Source organism: Lepus europaeus, chromosome 2 (assembly GCF_033115175.1).
Source record: "Lepus europaeus isolate LE1 chromosome 2, mLepTim1.pri, whole genome shotgun sequence".
Classification (NCBI taxonomy): Eukaryota; Metazoa; Chordata; class Mammalia; order Lagomorpha; family Leporidae; genus Lepus; species Lepus europaeus.
In genome coordinates, this window is record NC_084828.1 from 45,864,092 (window position 1) to 45,876,107 (window position 12,016).

A 12,016-nucleotide genomic window follows, 5' to 3' on the forward strand; every position below is an offset into this window, starting at 1 on the left:
CTGTATTCACTGGGAGTTGAGCTATTCACAAATCAGTTTTTAAGTGTATGCTTAAATTTTATGCCCACTTTTTAAAAATGAGATATTTGTCTTGTTGATGAGTTGTACAAGATTCTAGATAATCCAAATAGGAATAATTTGTCATTTATATATCTTGTGGGTATTATCTCCCATTCTGTGGCTTGACTTTCTTAACTGTGTTTTTCAGAAATCTAAAGATTAAATATTTAGCAAAATCCAATTTGAAGATTTTCTTCCACAATGGTTTGCACTTTTTTGTATAAATGAAACATTTTTAGAGATAGCAAGCAGATACCAAGAGGGTAATATACAGACATATGCACAGATCTCCACATCCAAAGTATGTGCCCACATGATCATGTTAAATTCTTACAAAACCCTCAGTTAAAGGTTCTTGGCTTCGGATCAGCGCGGTGCGCTGGCCGCAGCAGCCATTGAAAGGTGAACTAACGGAAAAGGAAGACCTTTCTCTCTGTCTCTCTCTCTCACTGTCCACTCTGCCTGTCAAAAATAAATAAATAAAATAAAGTGACCTATTCCATAGGACATTTTATTAAAAAAAATCTTAATTGGCTAAAACATTCCCCTATTGTTTTGTTTAAGATGTTTTATAGTTTTGACTTTTACTGTTTTATATATATATTCATATATATTTACTGTTATGTATGTATATATGTGATCCACTTTAAGTTAATTTTTGTATAACTGTGATGTGCCATTATTCATTATCTTTCATATGAATATCCAGATATTTAAAATATTCTGTTTTCACTATTGTAGATGATATTCTGGGATGGTGCATGCTCACTGTCACTATTTTGTCAGGTGAACTATATACACTGAAAAGATGGAGTTTTATTTTAAATTTTTAAAGTACCTTTAAGGTATGTTTCATGGATAATTAGGCTTAACAATCTAGACTCTAAAAAGGTAAATTTAAATGATTTTTAAAGCAATAAATCATACTGTAGCCCTGCATCTGTATAAAGCAATATTTTACCCTGTTTTCATTTCTGTGACTGTTAGATAAGACAATCTAGTTGTAGAAGCATTGTGGAAAATAGTAGTCTTAAGCATATCAAAATATGGTCCCTTGGGTATCTGTTTAGCGATTTGCATATTATTAGACTACACATGTCCATCTTTGAAGCTTTCTGGGAATAACTTTGTTTGTTATTTGTCTCTGAGCTGTATATATATACAGGTACTTTACTAAGTGCTATGTGATTTTTTAAAAATGTGTTACTGTAGAATGCTTCTGCAAATTCAATAAAGTTGTTAAATCAGAAAAAATAAATAAATAAAAATAAATAAAATATTCTGTTTTCCTCCAGTGGATTACTTTGGCACTTCTTCAAATATCAGTTGAGCTATATGAATGCATCTAATTCGGATCTCTTATGGTATTCTTGTAACTTATATATCTAGTCTCTCACAAATACCACACTGTATATATTTATTTACTCATTTATTTATTTGAAAGGCAGAGAGACACAGAGACAGACAGAGGGAGCTCCCATCTGTTGATTCACTACCCAAATGCCCACAGCAGCTAAGGCTGGGCTAGGGCCAGAGCCAAGACCTAGGAATACAAGCCAGATTCCCATCTGGGTGGCAGAAACACAATTACTTGAACCATAACACTGCCTCCTAAAGTCTGCATTTATGGGAAGTTGCAGTCAGGAATTGGAACAGAGAATTGAACCTCGATATTCTAATCTTACGTGCTACAGTAAATATCTTCTACCTATACTGTGTTTATGAAAATAACTTTAGAGTAAGTCTTGAAGTCAAGAACTGTACATCCTTAAACTGTTCTCTTTTTTAATAAAAATAGGTGTAATTTTCCATATAAATTTTATTTTTTTTAATTTTTAGTTGGGGCCGGCCCTGTGGTATAGTAGACTAAGCCCCACTACAGCACCAGCATCTCATATGAGCACAGTTTCAAGTCACAGCTGCTCCATTTCTGATCCATCTCTCTACTAATGTCCTGGGAAAGCAGTGGAGGATGACGCAAGTGCTTGGGCCCCTGCACCCACATGGGAGATGCAGAGGAAGCTCCTGGCTCCTTACTTAGGTCTGGCACAGCCTGAGCGGTTGCAGCCATTTAAGGAGTGAGCCAGTGAATGGAAGATCATTCTGTATCTCCTTCTCTCTGTCTGTAACTCTACCTCTCAAATAAATAAATAAATTTTTTAAATGTTTTACTTTATTTTTGTTTCATTCAAAAAGCAGAGAGACAGAGACACAGATTGAGAAGGGGAGAGAGAGAGATTGAGAGACAGAGAGAGAAAGAGAGAGGGAGAGAGAGAATCTTCCATCTACAAGTTCAATCCTTAAATGCTTGCAACAGCCAGGGATGGTTCAAATCAAAACCAAGAGTCTGGATCTCAACCCAAGTCTCCCTTATGGGTGATATGGACCAAAATATTCGATCCATCACCTGCTGCCTCCCAAGGTGCACATTAGCATATATATCCCTAACCCTATATATAATATAACCTAATATATAATATAACCTAATATATAATATAACCTAGTATATATATTATAACCTAACCCTATATATATAATATATAGGGTTATATATATTATATATTATGGAGAGAGAGAGATTTGAGAGGCAGAGTTACAAACACAAAAAGGTAGAAACAGAGAGATCTTCCATCTGCTGGTTCACCCCTCAAATGGTTGCAACAACCACAGCTGCACTGATCAGAAGCCAGGAGCCAGGAGCTTCTTCCAAGTTTCCCACGTGGATGCAGGGGCCCCAAGCACTTGGGCTATTCCACTGCTTTCCCATGCCATTAGCAGAGAGTTGGATCGGAAATGGAACAGCTGAAACTCAAACTGGTGCCCATTTGGGATGCTGGCACTGCAGGCAGAGGCATGACCTACTATACCACAGTACCAGCCCTGGTAGATTCCTGTAGATTTTCTATGTAAACAGATGTGTCATCTGCAGTGGGGACAGCTTTACTTCTTTTTTGTGATCCTTATGAATTTTTTTTTGTTTTTTTCCATGTCTGTGACATACATACAATATTAAGTAGAAGCAGTGGAAGACAGCATCTATGCCTGGTGCCAGTATTAGGAGAGTAACATTGAGACTTTCATGAGGTATGATGTTAAATATTTATAGTTGGCCTCTTACCAAATGGAGAAAACTTCCTCCTTTTTATTTCCATTTTTCTGAGAGGTTTTATTATGAGTGGGTGTTGAATCCTGTCAAAAGTTTTTGCTGATTCTATTAAAATCACAGCTTTTTTTCCCCTTTCTTCTGTTAATATTACATTGATTGGAGTGGGCACAAGTCAAGTTGCTGCCTGGACACCCGCATTCCATACAGAGCTACACTTCTGCTGCCAGTGCCACCCTGGGAGGCAGCAGGTTGTGGCTCAAGTATTTGTGTCATTGCCACCCACGTGGGACACCTGGATTGAGTTCCAGGCTCCTGAGTGGCCTGGCCAGCCCTGACTGTTGCAGGCATTTGGGGAGTGATCAGCAGATGGAAGACCTCTGTCTGTTTCTGTATCTTTCTTTCTGTCTCTCTGCCTTTCAAATAACATGAAAATAACTCAAAATTCAGAATTAGTTGCTAAAAAATTACATTAACTTATTTTCTAATTGTTACATTGTTAACAAAACATAAAAATTGTACATATTTGTGTGGTACCATGTCATTCATTGATCTGTTACGTTCTGTAACTTTGCATTCCTGAGATAAATCCCTCTTGATCATGATGTGTGGCCATTTTTAATGTTGCAGGATTCAGTTGCTAACATTTTGGTAAGGATTTTAAGTTTTTTGTTTGCTTTTAATCTTTCTCAGGTTCGTTATGTGAATAATGTTGAATTAGTTTGAAATTTTGCTTTCTCTTCTGTTTACTAAAAGCATTTATATTTGATTTATAATGTTTCTGCTACTAGTTAAAAATTAGGCCCAGGTTGCTGGATAGACAAGTTGCAAGAGATTAAATCTTAGAAAGTAGATTTTTTTTTCCTTTTACCCCCTAGTCTATGTCTTTTTTTTATTAAACTTTTATTTAATGAATATAAATTTCCAAAGTACAGCTTAGGGGTTACAATGCCTTCCCCCCTCCCAAAACTTCCCTTCCACCCACAACCCTCCCCTTTCCCGCTCCCTCTCCCCTTCCAATCACATCAAGATTCATTTTCAATTCTCTTTATATACAGAAGATCAGTTTAGTATATATTAGGTAAAGATTTCAACAGTTTGCCCCCATATAGCAACACAAAGTGAAAAAAAATACTGTTGGAGTACTAGTTATAGCATTAAATAAGAGTGTACAGCACATTAAAGACAGAGATCCTACATAATATATTTTTTTAAAAATTAATTTTCTATGCCATTTCCAATTTAACACCAGGTTGTTTTTTTTTTTTCATTTCCAATTATCTTTATATACAGAAGATCGATTCAGTATATAATTAGTAAAGATCTCATCAGTTTGTACCCACACAGAAACACAAAGTGTAAAAATACTGTTTCAGTACTAGTTATAGCATCACTGCACATTAGACAACACATTAAGGACAGATCCCACATGGGATGTAAGTACACAGTGACTTCTGTTGCTGACTTAACAATTTGACACTCCTGTTCATGGTGTCAGTAATCTCCCTAGGCTCTAGTCATGAGTTGCCAGGGCTATGGAAGCCTTTAGAGTTCGCTGACTTTGATCTTATTCCGATAGGGTCATAGTCAAAGTGGAAGTTCTCTCCTCCCTTCAGAGAAAGGTACCTCCTTCTTTGATGGCCCCGTTCTTTCCACTGGGATCTCACTCACAGAGATCTTTCATTTAGGTCGTCTTCTTCTTTTTTTTTTTTTTTTCTTTTCCATGGTATATTGGCTTTCCATGCCTACAATACTCTCATGGGCTCTTCAGCAGATCCGAATGCCTTAAGGGCTGATTCTGAGGCCAGAGTGTGGTTTAGGACATCTGCCATTCTATGAGTCTGCTGTGTATCCCACATCCCATGTTGGATCTTTCTCTCCCTTTTTGATTCTATCAGTTAGTATTAGCAGACACTTGTCTTGTTTGTGTGATCCCTTTGACTCTTAGACCTATCAGAGCCATTAATTGTGAACTGAAATTGATCACTTGGACTAGTGAGATGGCATTGGTACATGCCACCTTGATGGGATTGTATTGGAATCCCCTGGCACATTTCTAACTCCACCATTTGGGGGAAGTGCGATTTAGCATGTCCCAAATTGTACATCTCCTCCCTCTCTTTTTCCACTCTTAAATTTAACAGGGATCACTTTTCAGTTAAAATTTAAACACCTAAGAATAATTGTGTGTTAATTACAGAGTTCAACCACTAGTACTAGAAAGTAGATTTTATTTCAAGAAGCCAATAGTCTTGAGGAAAGAGTGGATCTTTTGATCCCAAATATGCTCTTTCCAGTTTGCAGGGTAACAAAAGGGCCTTTTAAAGGTGAAAATGGAGACCAGGAGAAGCACCTGGCTCCTGCCATAGGATCAGCGCGGTGCGCCGGCCGCAGCGCGCCAGCCACGGCGGCCATTGGAGGGTGAACCAACAGCAACAAGGAAGACCTTTCTCTCTCTCTCTCTCTCTCTCACTGTCCACTCTGCCTGTCAAAAAATTTTTAAAAAGGTGAAAATGGAAGTTAGAGAAAGTGGTAAGATGGGTTTCTGGGGTTAGGACTAGGGAGGGGAGGTGGTCCTTTGGTAATAAATTTCTCTCTTATCTGGGGTCTGCTGTTTGTCCACCTCTCTGTAGCTACAGGATTAACATTAGCTTCTGTTAATGAGACCCAAGGTTAGAATGTAAAAGGGAAAAAGGAAGTGTAGTGTGATGATGTTTCTTTTTAAATACTTGGTAAAATTTACCAGTGAAATTGATATGGGCCTTTAATCTAGGTTCTAGCCCCTACCTCCTCTAAGATAAGAATTCATAAGAATATATAAAGTGCACAAGTGAGAACAGGACTTATTCAAAAGTACATAAAATATTTATTTTATTTAAAATAGAGTGAACATACGTTCACACTTGAGTGTGGGATACCTCACATGGGGAAATATCTGTCATGACTGGGCCAGAGGAGAGGAAGAGAGAGGGAGAAAGCCCAAGTAGTACCTCCAAGGGTGGTCAGGGACTAAAAGAGCCCCCCGCCCACACACACACACACACTCTTACCTTCCCAGTCTCATTTGTGAGGGAGGGGTGGTACCTCAGTTGAATAAACAAATGGGTCATAGCATTTATGAAGCCTTCTGGGATGTTTATGGCACCTCGACATTCCATGTAGTCATTATGGCACCTTCTCCTTCCTGGTCCCGAAGAAAACACAAGTGCATCCTGGGAATGTTGGTTTATCAAGCTGACAGGTGAAGGAATAAAGTTACATTGCAGAGCTAACAAGAATCCCAGCTCACTTAGAATTAACTCTAATTCCTGATATGGAATTAGGGTTTTCCTCGTTGAAAAGTGATGACTAATTCACTTTCTTTCATTTATATAAGGTTCTGGAGGTTATGTATTTGAGTGAACTGTGGTAATCTGTGCCTTTTAAGTAATTTATTTATTTATTTATTTATTTGAAAAGCAGAGTTACAGAGACCTTCCATCTTCTGGTTCACTCCCCAAATGGCCTCAATAGCTGGACTTGAGCCAGTCAGAAGCCAGGAGCCAGGGACCTCTGGTTCTCCCACTTGGCTGCAGGGGTCCAAGCACTTGAACCATCTTCTACTGCTTTACAAGGCCATAGTAGAGCTGGATTGGAAGTGGAGCATTCAGGTCTCAAACCAGCGCCCATGCAGCAGCTTTATCAACTACACCAGGGTGCTTTACCTGTTATACCATGGCTCTAGTCCCAATTTGCTATTTTTTTATCAACTTGTCTTATTGGTTATTAGTGCTCTTAATATTCTCTCATTATCGGCCGGCGTCGTGGCTCAACAGGCTAATCCTCCGCCTTGCGGTGCCGGCACACCGGGTTCTAGTCCCAGTCGGGGCACTGATCCTGTCCTCGTTGCCCCTCTTCCAGGCCAGCTCTCTGCTGTGGCCAGGGAGTGCAGTGGAGGATGGCCCAGGTGCTTGGGCCCTGCACCCCATGGGAGACCAGGAGAAGCACCTGGCTCCTGCCATCGGAACAGCGCGGTGCGCCAGCCGCAGCGCGCTACCGCGGCGGCCATTGGAGGGTGAACCAACGGCAAAAGGAAGACCTTTCTCTCTGTCTCTCTCTCTCTCTCACTGTCCACTCTGCCTGTCAAAAAAAATAAAAAAAAAATATTCTCTCATTATCCTTTTAATATCTGTGGCATTTTGTGGGGAGAAACCATCTTTCATTTATGATATCACTAATTTGGTTTTTTATCTTTTATTTTTCTTGATCAAGCTAGCTAGGTTCCTTCACTTTTGTTGGCATTTTGAAAGAGCTGTATTTTGATTTTGTTAACTTTCTATATGTTTATCTTTTTTTAGGTCATCAATATCTGCTCTTTTTATTTCCTTTCTTGTACCTCCTTGGATTTACTTTGGGGTGTTTTTTTTTTTTTTTTAGTTTATTAGGATGAAATGTTATGTTATTGATTTCTTTTTTTTCTTTAAAGATTTATTTATTTGAAACTCAGAGTTACACAGAGAGAGGAGAGGCAGAGACAGAGAGAGAGAGGTCTTCCATCTGATGGTTCACTCCCCAGATGGCCACAACAGCTGGAGCTGCACCAATCCAAAGCCAGGATCCGGGAGCTTCTTCCAGGTCTCCCACATGGGTGCAGGGGCCCAAGGACGTGGGGCCATCTTGTACTGCTTTCCCAGGCCATAGCAGAGAGCTGGACAGGAAGCCAGGTCTTGAACTGGCACCCATATGGAATGCCGGCACTTCAGGCCATGGTGTTAACCCACTGTGCCACAGCGCTGGCCCCTATGTTATTGATTTCTAATGTGAGTAATATACTCTAAATTTTTTTCTCTAAGAACTGTTTAGTTATCTCCAAAAATTTTGAGTATAGTACTCGTATTATTGTTGTAGGAATCTGTAGTTCTAGCTGTTCAGGTTCGTGTTCCATGACCATGAAGAACGAGGAGAAAGACAAAGAAGGATGAGAAAAGAAGCAAAGTTTTACTGAAGCAAAGAAAAGCTCCCACAGTGGGAGGGGTTCATGAGCAGGTTCATGCTGAGGGTAAGTTGCCGAAGGATTTATATCTTCTGGCTATGGTGAAGTTTGTATAGGGTTTTACAAATTTGGCAGTTAGTCTCCAATGACCTTCTTCTTGCCGGGGAGTTGGCACCTGGAGCTGGACAGGTCCAGTTGTAACCCAGCTTGTTTTGTTTCCAGTTGTCTGTGTTGTTTTTGAGTAGTGAGGACAGTTTATTCCAGGTGTAAGCCTCTGCATGTCAGACTTGAGTCTCCTTCTGTGCATCAGGCTTGAATCTCTTATTTCTTGGTCCCTTTGTGTCCCTCTCTACCTCAGACCTCAGCTGTTACCTGTCTCCATCATTATCATTTTTTTAACTTTTATTTAATGAATATAAATTTCCAGTGTACAGCTTATGGATTACAATGGCTTCCCCCCCCCATAACTTCCCTCCCACCTGCAACCCTCCCCTCTCCCGCTCCCTCTCCCCTTCCATTTGCATCAAGATTCATTTGCAATTCTCTTTATATACAGAAGATCAATTTAGTATAAAGGTTTCAACAGTTTGCACCCACATAGACACACAAAGTGAAACATACTGTTTGAGTACTAGTTATAGCATCAAATCACAATGTACAGCACATTAAGGACAGAGATCCCACATGAGGAGCAAGTGCACAGTGGCTCCTGTTGTTGACCCAACAAATTGACACTCTAGTTTATGGCGCCAGTAACCACCCTAGGCTGTCGTCATGAGTTGCCAAGGCTATGGAAGCCTTCCAAGTTTACCGACTCTGATCATATTATCCTTTTTTTTTAAGCGGAGATGGTTTTATTGTTACTCAGGGGATGCAGAAAATCCCTGCTGCTCGATGCATCTGCAGCAGCTCTGAGAAGCACCGCACACAGGGTTCCTTCTCTGTTCTCACCACGGGGCATGGTGGTCCCATCTCACTCAAACCCTTGTCTGGTCTCGTGCTCCCCAACTGCCCAAGGCACAGCTGGGCTGGGGCTGGGCGAATGCAGGAGGGGATGTTAACACCGAGGGCATCCTCGCAGGAATCGGAAAGCCTACCATGCTAAAAGACTTGGGACCACATCATTATCATTAAGTTCAAAATATTTTTATTTTCCATTGCAATTCCATATTTGACCCATAGATTATTTTGAAAGTACATTGTTCAGTTTCCAAATACTTGGGATTTTACTAAGCATCTTTTTTTTCAGTTGCTCTTTTTTTGTTGTTCTTTTATTTATTTGAAAGGTAGAGTTACAGATAGAAGGAGAGTCAGAGAGAGGTCTTCCATCTGCAGGTTCACTCCCAAAATGGCCACAATGGCCAGGCTGAACCAAGCTGAAGTGAGGAGCCTGGAACTTCATTTTCTTCTCCCACATGGGTGGCAGGAGTCCAAGTACTCCACTGCTTTCCCAGGAGCATTAGCTGGGAGCTGGATCAGAAACTCAATGGCCTGGACTTGAACCAGCTCTGATATGAAATGATGTAACAGGTGACAGCTTATCCCGCTTCACCACAACACCAACCCCAAATCCAGTATCCCTTTACCCATACCTTTTCTAGTACATTTCTTCTGCATTTGACAATGCTAATCATCATGCCTGCCTATAAAACTTCCCTTCTCATAAACTCTAGGATGTATTCTACTTTATCATCTCTTTTCCCAGTCCACATGTGCTCTCTCGACGTCGTGATTAGAACTGCTCCCAGAGGATCCAGTGTTAAGACTATTCTTTATATTTCCTCCTTCGGTCAATTTATCCACTGCCAGTTCTCAGTAACCACCTCTGCATTTGGTCCTCATATCTTTTCCAGCTCTGAATCTGCTCCTGAGTTTTATTGTCAACTGCCTCATGAATAGCTCCTCAAGCTATAGTCCAACTCCCCGATTTAAATTTGTCCAAGTAAAATATTTATTATCGTGACACTCTACCCTGAAATTATTGACTTGAATTATATGTCTGAGTTGCTTGATATAACCAATCTCTCTCAGACACTCAAACTGAAAACATTAACATTTTGAGGAAAGCAATAATAAATCATCATTAGTGCTACAGAGTCTGTATCATTGGGATAGTAATAGTGCCTACATTATAGGATTATTTTGAGAACTAAACAAGACTATAGTTATCATTCAAATAATGTAAATCACAAATTTTTGCCAACCTTATTGTATCTAAATTATCCATGGCATCCACCATCAGTTCAATGCCACAGACTGGCAATTTGAGCTCTTTATATTTTCAACCCACTGTTATTGACACTGCTGATACTTCAGTATTTGCACTTAAAATAACTGTTATACCGCATAGTATCTAGAACAAATCCAATAAAATCATTTTTTCAACTTTGAAAATTAGAAAAAAACTAATATTCAAAACTAGAGAATAATTTAAAAAAATATAATTACCTAAAGTGTAGTTTAAGTTCACCTTTTAAGCCTTCAGTGTTAGTAAGATAGAGACAAATATGAAATATAAAAAGTGTTTTTCAGATAACTCTTTTAATTGCTGATTCCATTCCCCTAGGGTAAATTCCCAGGAGTGGGATGGCTGGGTTGTATGGTAGGGTTATGTTCAGGTTTCTGAGGAATCTCCAGATTGACTTCCATACTGGCTTTACAGTTTGCATTCCCACCAACAGTGGATTAGTGTCCCTTTTTCCCCACATCCTTGCCAGCATTTATTGTTTGTTGATTTCTGTATGAAAGCAATTCTAACTGGGTGAGGTGAAACCTCATTATGGTTTTGATTTGCATTTCCCCGACAACTAGTGATCCTGAGCATTTTTTCATGTGTCTGTTGGCCATTTGGATTTCCTCTTTTGAAAAATGTCGGTTTAAGTCCTTGGCCCATCTCTTAACTGGGTTGTTTGTTTCGTTGTTGTGGAGTTTCTTGATCTCTTTGTAGATTCTGGTTATTAATGCTTTATCAGTTGTATAGTTTGTAAATATTTCTGTCATTCCATGGGTTGCCTCATCAGTGCCCTGACTAATTTTTTTTTTAACTTTTATTTAATGAATATAAGTTCCCAAAGTACAGCTTATGGATTACAATGGCTTCCCCCGCCCCATAACTTCCCTCCCACCCGCAACACTCCCCTTTCCCACTCCTTCTCCCCTTCCATTCACATCAAGATTCATTTTCGGCCGGCGCCGTGGCTTAACAGGCTAATCCTCCACCTTGCGGCGCCGGCACACCGGGTTCTAGTCCCGGTTGGGGCGCCGGATTCTATCCCGGTTGCCCCTCTTCCAGGCCAGCTCTCTGCTATGGCCCGGGAAGGCAGTGGAGGATGGCCCAAGTGCTTGGGCCCTGCACCCGCAAGGGAGACCAGGAGAAGCACCTGGCTCCTGGCTTCGGATCAGCGAGATGCGCCGGCCGCAGCGGCCATTGGAGGGTGAACCAACGGCAAAAGGAAGACCTTCCTCTCTGTCTCTCTCTCTCTCACTATCCACTCTGCCTGTGAAAAATAAATATAAATCTTTAAAAAAAAAAAAGATTCATTTTCAATTCTCTATATAGACAGAAGATCAATTTAGTATATATTAAGTAAAGCTTTCAACAGTTTGCACCCACACAGAAACACAAAGTGAAACATACTGTTTGAGTACTAGTTATAGCATTAAATCACAATGTACAGCACATTAAGGACAGAGATCCCACATGAGGAGCAAGTGCACAGTGACTCCTGTTGTTGACCCAACAATTTGACACTCTAGTTTATGGCACCAGTAACCACCCTAGGCTGTCGTCATGAGTTGCCAAGGCTATGGAAGTCTTCCGAGTTCGCCGACTCTGATCATATTTAGACAAGGTCATAGTCAAGGTGGAAGTTCTCTCCTCC